At 43.5% G+C, this 10363-nt stretch overlaps 1 non-coding gene across 1 annotated transcript; it reads right to left on the bottom strand.

Moving 5' to 3' along the window:
- Positions 1-7527: 7527 nt before the first annotated feature.
- On the bottom strand, positions 7528-7691 carry LOC115870209. The gene has a single exon (XR_004046580.1). It is a non-coding gene; the product is annotated as a U1 spliceosomal RNA (small nuclear RNA).
- Between the last annotated feature and the right edge of the window lie 2672 nt (positions 7692-10363).

Raw genomic sequence — 10363 nt, 5'->3', positions numbered from 1 at the left:
TTTAAAAAAAAAAAAAAGAAAAAAAAGAAACAGGTTCAAAAAGTTAAGTCTACTGCCCTTGTCCAACAGAGAGTAGTGGGTGGAGGGAGACTTTGTCTTCTGACCCATCTGACTTAAAAGCCTGTATCTTTTTCCTCAAGCTGAGTGGCATCTTATGACATTTCTTCTCAAGGACCTGTCCTGCTGCGTCTCCATTCTATTGGTGGGATAAGGGACTTCAGATGTTTTCTAATGAGGACTTGGAAGAATCCAAGAATGCAGTTTATAACCACCCCCAGGGCCCTTCGTTATCTCAGGTCTACCGCGCGTCATCATGAGTAAAACAGCGTTGTTCAAGCCAGTATGGGCCCCCAATAAAATAATAATAATTAAAAAAGCTTAAGTCCTTCCTGAATTAGTGGCCATGGTGGATAGAAGTAATCTTTATTTTTACTTACTGAGCCATTGCTGTTGACCATTGAATAAAATCATTCATTGAGTTACCTTTACGTTTTATTGCTTTGCACCCTGTTTTAAAAACAAAGCGCTTTATTTTTTATATTTCCACCATGGTGTTACAAGCATATCTTCTCCTCGGCCCTGTAATAATGACTTTCTGCATTTTGATGATCTAGTTTAACATTATGACTGATTTTTCTCACTGGGCGGACCCATCAGTGTCCTTGGCAGTAAGATTCTCTTACAAAAGATCCAGAAGCCAAGTCTGTTGTTGGTTGCAATGATTATAATAAAGTTTCTCTGGATTGAAAAAAAGAAAGAAAGAAATCTGCTAGAACTCAGAATTCATCCCAGAAGACATGCAATTCAAGGCACTAGTAATTGCCTCAAATTGAATATACACTGCTTTTTGTTTATTTTTTCATTTTGAGGCTGTACCACGCTCCAGAATAGGAGTGTTACGGTTAAGTGGTTGGCTTCTGATGAAAGGTTGAAGGTTTTCTTTTTGTTTGTGTGTTTTTTGTTTCTTTTAAGGTTGAAGGTTTGAACCCAGCCAGCATCTTCACAGAAGGAAAGACCTAGCAATCAGCTCCTGTAAGGATTACAGTTCTACTCTGCCCATGGGGCCACTATGAGTCGTCATTGACTCAATGGCACATAGTGACTACAGCAAGCATCTTGATCTAGGCATTTTCCCAAGAACATCCTGTCAAATACAACAGCCTCTACCTTGGGGAACTTCACGGGTAGTGGAGGCCCACACATGGAACAAGAGACTGCACAAAACGCTCATAATGATATGATATGAAAACCAGCAGCAGGGATCCTGAGGAATACGTGAGGGAGTCAGCTTTGGGGCCAGTGCTACTCCAGGACAGGTCATACTTAAACTTGATCTTGATGAGCAGGGGTTCTCTGTGGGAAAGAAAGTTGTTCGAGGGAGGGGAAAGAACAACAGAATTGTAGGCCAATGGATATATTGAATGGGGTAAGATACTGCCAAATAAATAAATAAGAATAAGAATATATAATAAGAATAACAAGGGTTCCTGGGGTGGTGGGTAGGGTGGGGAAGGGAGGCAATAAAAGGGAGCTGATATCAAAGAGTTCAAGAAGAAAGAAAATGTTTGGAAACGGATTGTGGTAGCAATTGTACAATTATGCTTGATTTAATTGAATTGTGGAATATCTGAGTAGATATATCTGTAAGATATATCAGTAGATAATATCTGCAAGAGCTCCCAATAAAATGATTAATTAATAAAACATATTTTAAAAATTGTTCCAAAGCCTGAACAAAAGTGCATAAGTCTGAGAGGATCTGTCCCACCTGATATCAAAGCGTGCATCCTTTGGAAAGGGTTGAGGTGTGCACTCTGATAGGAAGGCTGCAGTGGGAAAGGGTGGAGCCCCTAGGGGCAGGGACGTGCTTTTGTCATTCCAGTGCCTGGGACCTGGTGCCTCATCAATAACTGATAGTCAGCCATTGCCTGTTGGCTCTTCATTTTATGGAGAGCTCTTATAACTCTTGTGACAATCCATACATCAATTGTATCAAGCATATTTGTACATGTGTTGCCATCATCATTTTCTAAACATTTACTTTCTATTGAATCCTGTGTGTCAGCTCCTCTTTCTTTCCCGTCTCCCTCCACCCCACCCTGACCCTCATGGCCCCTTGGTAAATTATAAATTATTATTATTTTCATATCCTACACGGACTGCAGTTTCCCTTCCCCCATGGGGTCTGTTGTTCATCTCCGGGTAGTGGGTGGGGTGTGGTTAGGTGTCATCACAATCGGTTCCCCCTTCCTTCGCTCCTCTCCCCACCTTCCCCCTGTTCCTGATATCCCTACTCCCATTCCTTTTCCTGGATTCCATGTGTCATGACCTTTTAGGTCTTATCTGTACCTGTGCACATACTCTAGTCTTGCCCGCAGTGGGGGCATGATAATTGGGAGTGAGGATGTCTCAAGGAACCAGGGGAGTATTGTGTGTTTCATCTGTGTTTTACTGCACCCTGATTGACTCATCCCTTCCCTGTGACCCCTCACAGAGATGTCCCATTGTCTACAGATGGGCTTTGCGTCTTTGCTCCGATCCCCCCCCTCGTTCTCAATAATATGTCTTTTTGGTTTGTTTGTGTATTTGTTTTGGGGTCTTCTGATGCCTGTTACCCAGTCCCAGTGACACCTCATGATTTCACAGGCTGCTGTGCTTCATCCATGTGGGCTTGTTGCTTCTCTGCTAGATGGCCGCTCATTTAACTTCAAACCTTTAAGACCCCAGACACTATATCTTTTGATAGCCGGGCACCATCTGCTTTCTTCACCACATTTGCTTGTGCACCCCTTTTGTCTTCAATGATGTGTCAGGAGGGGGAGCATCACAGAATGCCAGGTTGTTAGAATAAAGTGTTCTTGCATTGAGGGCGGGCATGAGCAGAGGCCCGAATTTCATCCACAACCTCAGTGTATTGGCATATAAATACATATACATGGGCCAATACCTCTGTCTTTATGCTTTAATGTATTAACATGTGTACTCACCTATGCTTATACCTCTCTCCATAGCCTTGCTTTCTAGATTGCTCCTGTTTCCTTTCACCTTCCTCCTGCCCCACCATCATGCTGGCCCTACTTCTGCCTCTCAGTAATTCCTCTCAGCTAGATTGCTGTTGCTCCCACACCCCCAGGAGCTTTATGTCCTTGTTGATTTTAATTCTCTAGTTGTTCCCTGTCTAGGGTGTTGTTTGCTCACTTCTCCTTTCCCCCACCTCCTTCTCCCCCCGCCCCCCCAGTCCCTCTGGGACCATTGGTCCCAATGCTTTCTCCTCCAGCTTGCTTCCTATACCTATCTTATATAAATAGGCAACCCCAAAATAACAGAGACCAAACAAAAAGAAAACAACAGATTGAAAAAGGGAAAGAAAATGGAAAAAACATGCGTAATTGCAGGTCTGTCCACTGACCCTGATGACTGTCTCCCCACTGGTCCTGGGGGAATTCTGGGAGCTGTCCCTTCTCGCTTGAAGGCTATTTTTGGGACACTTCAGGGGCTTTGTGTCTTTTCTTTGCTCCCATTATTGTTGTTATGTTCCCTTCTTAGTTTGCCTTGCTTGGGGGGGTGGGGGGGATGGGTGTCAGACTGGACTAACTCCCCGCAGTGTGTCCCAAGGGAGCAACAATTGTTGGAGGGGGTGTAGTGAGATAGGAATTCTCCTCCATTGCTGGTGGTTGTGTAGATACGTACAGCCTCTGTGGGAAGCAATCTGAGATTTAAAGCAAATGGAAATTGAGCTACCTTATGACCCAGCTATTCCTCTACTGGGCAAAAAACAGAAGAGGTAAGAAAACAAACCACGATCAGTCGTCTGTACTCCAATGTTTATTGCAATGCAATTCACAATCACAAAGAATAGGAAACAACTAAATTTCCTTCAATAGACCAGTGGACTAGAAAACTCTGGCACACACACACAAGGGAGTACTACGCACCACTAAAAAACACTGATGATCGCATGAAACACGTTGTTTCATGGGAAGAGTTGGAGGAAATGATGCTAAGCGAGGTCAGCCCATCACAAAAGGACAAGTACAACATGAGTCCCTGGAGGGAAGTATAATCAGCACAGTAGGCATAGCAGAAAAGCCACTTATCTCACACTGTACGGGTCAGGTGGACGTGGGATCAAACCCAAGGAGGTACATGTTATTCCAACACAAAGAAGGAAAGGGGAGGGGGATAGGGGAGGGAGAAAAAGAGGAGGAAGATGATGGCATTGGGGAGCAGGGCACTAACCCACCCAGGGGAAGAGTGTTGGTTATGTCTCCATAGAATTGGGAGTGGGCATAAAGACCCCACCACAGCGCACCAAGCCTCGAGGGCAATGTAACCACATGGAGAAATACATGAAAAGATTGGGCTACAGGGCTTGTCCCAATCAGAGCCAAACTGACCCCCTTCCTAGACGTATGCTCTACAGAGAACAACACTAAACCTACAGGTTGGGGAGAGGGGCCGGCATGCCAGGCCCACACGGAAGCAAACCAAGAAGGAAAAAGAGAAAGGGATGGGCGATCTAGACCCCATATGGGCACACTATGCCCAGAGGACGATGCCCCTGCACGGAGCTGCTGATGCACAGAGAGGACAAAGCTCTAGACATGTTGCTCCTCACTGGAGCACATCGAGACAGAGGACAATGCTATGGTAAACTTTTGAGATTCCTGGAGAGTGTACTCAGTTGGGTTGGGGTGGGGCCTGGACATTGGTTTCATTTTTTTTTTAAAACATTTTATTAGGGGCTCATACAACTGTTATCGCAATCCATACACACATCAATTGTGTAAAGCGCATTTGTACATCATTCTCAAAACATTTTCTCTCCACTTCAACCCCCGACATTAGGTCCCCATTTCCCCCCTCCCTCCCCGCTCCCCCCTCCCTCATGAACCCTTGATAGTTTATAAATGGGTATTTTGTCATATCTTGCCCTGGCCAATGTCTCCCTTCACCCACTTTTCGGTTGTCTGTCCCCCAGGGAGGAGGTCACACACAGTTCCCTGCAATCGGTTCCCTCTTTTCCTACCCACTCTCCCTTTACCCTCCCTGTTTCGCCACTCACACCACTGGTCCTGTAGGGCTCATCCACCCTGGATTCCCTGTATTTTCAGTTCCTATCTGTACCAGTGTACATCCTCTGGTCTAGCCAGACTTGCAAGGTTGAATTCGAGTCATGGTAGTGGGAGCGGGGAGGAAACATTTAGGAACTAGAGGAAAGTTGTATTTCTCATCATTGTTACATCGCACCCTGACTGGCTTGTCTCCTCCCCGAGACCCCTCTGCAAGGGGATCTCCAGTGGCCTACTAATGGGCTTTGGATCTCCACTCCGCACTCCCCCATCATTCACTATGGTAAGATTTTTTGTTCTGATGATGCCTTACACCTGATCCCTTCGACACCTTGTGGTTGCATAGGCTGGTGTGCTTCTTCCATGTGGGCTTTGTTGCTTCTGAGCTTGATGGCCGCTTGATTACCTTCAAGCCTTTAAGACCCCAGACGCTATACTTTTTGATAGCCGGGCACCATCAGCTTTCTTCACCACATTTGCTTATGCACCCATTTGTCTTCAGTGATCCATTCGACCATTGGTTTCATTTTGAAAGCTCCCCAGTGATTCTACTGCACTTCTAGGGTTAAGCACTGCTGGGTGCAAGTGGACAGGAACAACTTCATACGTTTCAGTGAGTCAGAGCCTTATTCCTTGGAATCACAGCTTCAATGAAGTTACCGCTGGAGCCCTGGTAGTCCTGGAGGATCAACATTGGGCTGCTAACCACTAGGTGGGCCGTTCAAACCTACCAGCCAGGTTGAAGGAAAGGGAGAAATGAGGCTGGCCTGCTCTCAAAAAGTGACAGTCTCAGGGACTCTGTCCAGGGTCAGGATGAGTAGTAATCACCTCAAGGCAGAACATCTGTACAGCGGAGAGCAAGGAGCCCTGGTGGTACCATGGATTAAGCAGCAGGCTTCTCCTTGAAAGCGCAAACCCACCAGTTTCTGCTGTAAAGATTTAAAGCTTAAAAAAAAAGATGGACAGCTTTGGAAATCTTTTATAGTCGCTCTACTCAGTCTCACAGGGTCTCTCTGAGTCCGACTGGACTCGATGGTAGTGGGCAGAGGGGAAATGTAAACCACCAAAGTCGTGTGTGGAAATGAACTGGTAGGTATAATAACCCATTAATGGTAGAATCTAGGTGGTGGCTATCTAGCCTGTTCTGCAATTAAGCTGTATCTTTGATTTTTTTTTCCCTTAAGACAATGCTGTGGAAAATCAACTTGAGCCAGTGATAAAACACATTGCTTGATTCTCAATGAGAAATTCGTAGAAGGAAGTATCCTTTATCCCAGCCCCCTGCAAAGAGACTGAGGGGGTGAGGAAGCCCTCCAGGTGGGAAGGGAAATGGTGCCGGATGTGGTGAAAAAAAGCCTAGGATTTGGATTCAGTTGGGTGGGAAGTGACCGGAGATTCGGTGACACATAAGGATTCTGCACCATTGCTTCCTCATCTGAACAGGAAAGTCACATTAATAGCTGTTTTAGATACCAAACTCATGGAGCTACTATGAGGATCAAATAGTACAAGTCAAATGGGTATTCCTAGATAAATACCAAGACTCCTCCAGAGGTATGATGGTCCCGATAATCTTAAGGAGAACTCTTTCAGGATCTCAATTTCCATATGTGATTCTGCTGGAAAGGGATTGCCTGAGAAAGCGGATGGTGATTAAGGTGCTAGGCGGGTTTTCCTTTCTGTACTGACTTTCGTAATCATCTTTAGCCTATTTTATAAAAACAAAAAGGCATACTTCTCATCTTATTACGGGGTACCTTGGGGTAGGTAAGCACACCTCCAAGATTCAGAAAAGACTTCATAAATACTAGCCTACGTGAAGTCCCTTCCAAATGCCCTCTGCCAAGGACGAAGCACAGCTCCGGAAGGTGCTATTTTGACCCTTGGGACGGGCCCTGAGTTCACTTCCACTACAGGGTCAGCTCGGAATATGACGGCCGTTTTTACTTTGCAACCTTCGCCTACCCTGACTAGCGTCAAAGAATGGGTCACATTTGAGTGAGCATTTGATGATGGCAAAGGAAAAAGAATACTGGTTTAAAAAGAAAGAAAGAAGTGACACTGTATTTCATTCAAGAAGTTTCTCAGCAAGGTCTCCCTCTTTCTCTATACCTCCTTCCCTCCCTCCCTCCACCCCCTCCCTTTGAAGTCAGAAGTGAGATGGTTGTCATGGGGACATGTCTTAACATGTTTATTTGAATAGAAAAACACAGTCAGATCTATTCTGACAGGAAAAAAAGCCTGATTTGACTGGTTGGCTTGACAGTGCGGGCTGACTTTGCTTCTCAGACGCTAGGTGGACATCCTCCATAAATTACCAGAGCGAAAAACACAGCCAAGAGATTTGACGACAAAGTCGGTTTCAGTGACATAATGAGATAAAAGTGCTTTGTCAAATTTTTAAATACTTAAAGTATTTAGAAATATTTCAATTTTTTCTTTTCTTTTTTTCCTTTAGGGGAGCGTGCGAACGCAGTCCCCCACTACCACAAATTATGCAGTCAAGTTTCCCACATTTGAGGAAATCGCAGGGGTCAGCACATCCGCAGTGCAATGGATAAGCCTCGTCCTGGGAAAACCACCTTCGTGATCATGGTGTCCCCCCTGCCAGGTAAGTATATATTTCAATTTTTTAACCCTGTCTGCATTTACATGTCCATCAAAATGTCTCTGGTTAGAAAAGTAGCAAGTATAACTTAATCATTTAATAATTCCTGGAAAAAAACACACAAACCCTTTTTGATATACTTCTCAGGAATTTACAAGTGAACAACTGCCATGGCTGAGCAACAGCCCCCTGGTGAGCCAGGTACCTTTTAATTCTTTGGCTGCAGCTGAAATGAAGAGAGAACCAAGGATTTTAGCTAACGTATCATTAAAAAGTGCATTTTAATGATAGAACATCCTGTCGTTTGGGGAATATAATTTGGAAGGAGTTCAAAGTACTGAGTGACATTTCCATAACAAAATTCCTTCTATTTCCATCCTCTGATTTCTGTGAGCAAGGTTTCTCCACACTTCCATCTATAAAAATAGAAAACAGAGTGGGACTGATGTGACACTATCTCAGTCTAGCAACAATATTCACCCAAGCCAGCATAGAGAATTATAATCTATCTCAGTAAGAATGGCCTTTTCAGTAAAACACTGTTACTTAATCATTCTGATAAAAATTAGTAATGCCTTGGTCATTTTGATAAGGAGTGTACAAGTAATCATTGTGATTGCTTAATTCTGAAAAAGTAAAAATTTTAGAGGAAATTAATAGCATAAATATCCATTTATAGACCTAGTTCTCATTAACTGGCATGGTTAGGTTTCAAAGACCAGGTCATTATACAAAAAGCAATGTTATGTGAAAATAGAGGATGACCATATCAGATCATTACATAACTGCTAAATCACATCATTACATAACTGCGAAACCACTAAGAATCTCATACCAGTCAAATTGGCACCCTACCTTAACTCTCACAATCAGCATTGCTCACAGCTAGCACACCAACATCGTAGATGCCAGATGTTGTTAATTTGCAAAACGGTCACATGGTAAATTGTTTTATTGTCCTAAATGCAAACCTTCAGAAAATGAGATCATATGTAGAGTACGGTGATACATGTTTTACTGTTGTATATACCAAGAGCAATAAAATACTTCCAATAATAAGAATATATTACATCACAATAAAATTGAGGTAATGTGGGATGAAAATGTTGGTTCCTAGTGAGAAAGTAATAATGAAAAAATTTGCCAGTCACCTGCAAGAGGATATTAGTGGCTATTGGATTGATATATCTCATATCATTAAATACATTGAAAGGAGTGATGTATTTTATAGTCAAACATCAAGATTTAAAGTATAGCTTATTACATTTATGTGTTAGTCCAGGTAGACTAGAGAAACAAATCCATAGAGACTCATATATGTATAAGAAAAAGGTTTATATACAAGAGCAATTGACATTGAGAAAACATCCCAACCCAGTCCAGATCAAGTTCATAAGTCCGATATTAGCCCATATGTCTGGCACCAATCTATAAAGTCCTCTTCAGACTCATGAAACACATGCAATGATGAAGAATGCAGGAAGCTCACAGGCCAGTAGGTGGAAGTCTTGTAGATCCAGTGGCATTGTAAGCATCTGAGCATTGGCAGGGATCTCCTCATGGCTTCTCCAGGTCCAGGGTTCTGCCTGCATCAGGGTAGGTCCATGTGGCTTCCCCTCAGGGATGTCTCGCCTTGTGTCTTGTCAGTAGAGCATCTCCAAGAGAGTGAGCTGAGTGAGAGTCTTTCCTGCCTCCAAGGAGGAAATCCAGGAAATTCCCAGAATTCTCAGGAGAAGGCCATGCCTACACAGAGGCATCATTGGCTATGATCTGATGCACAGACTAGACTCCACCCCTTCACTCTTAATCCTCTCAAATCCCAAATTGACACCAGATTATGTTACTACCACAATTTATGATAAACAATTTTAACAATGTCAACATGTGTTAGGATTATGTTTCAAAATGATACAATGTATGTGAAAAAATTCCTTCTCAATCTCTCCTCTTCCTCCTCCTCCTCTTCCTCCTCCTCCTCCTTTTCCCTCCCCGCTCCTCCACCTCCTCTTCCTCTTCAATCTCCTGGCTGGTATGAGTGTTGTTCTCCTTTAGTTGAAAAAGCCCAACACTGGAGCGCATCCTTCTTCCTCATCTAAGCAATTCAAGCTGTTTCTTAGATAAGCCTAATATTGATCTCTTCCATTGTCATCGCCACTGTTTTACTTCAAATCTTACCATTTCTTAATTCGTGCTCTCAACAACAGATTAACCCACTCCACTGAGGAGCCCACAGGAGAGCAGAAGTATCTTTCTAAAAGTAAAAGTCAATCATGAAAAAGCAAAAATAAATAGTCAATCATATCATTCTTTCACTTGAATAACTCAATGGTTCAGCTTGTCTAAAAATAACATCTAAACCATAGGACTGGATATAAATCCTCCTGCGATCTGGCTCCTGTCATCTCTCCAGCCTTTTCTAGCTGATGCCAGTAGTTCTTTGTCCTTATTCCTCCGTACCCCGCAGCCTTCTGTTCTTGCTGTAGTTGATTTTGGCTGGGATGTACTTGCGTAGACTGTCTCCACTTAGCAGACTCAATCTGCTGGTTTAACCTGAAAGATGATTCGTTACATAAGGAAGCCTGCTTTGTATCCTTCCGGCAGACGTAAGCACTTCCTCCATTTCTTATATATTTACCCAGTGCCTACCACACATCATGCATCCAGCACTCTATGGACATAGCAG

Source organism: Echinops telfairi, unplaced genomic scaffold (assembly GCF_000313985.2).
Source record: "Echinops telfairi isolate 266 unplaced genomic scaffold, ASM31398v2 ScPeMD7_443;HRSCAF=831, whole genome shotgun sequence".
Classification (NCBI taxonomy): Eukaryota; Metazoa; Chordata; class Mammalia; order Afrosoricida; family Tenrecidae; genus Echinops; species Echinops telfairi.
This window is presented reverse-complemented; position numbering and strand designations above follow the sequence as displayed.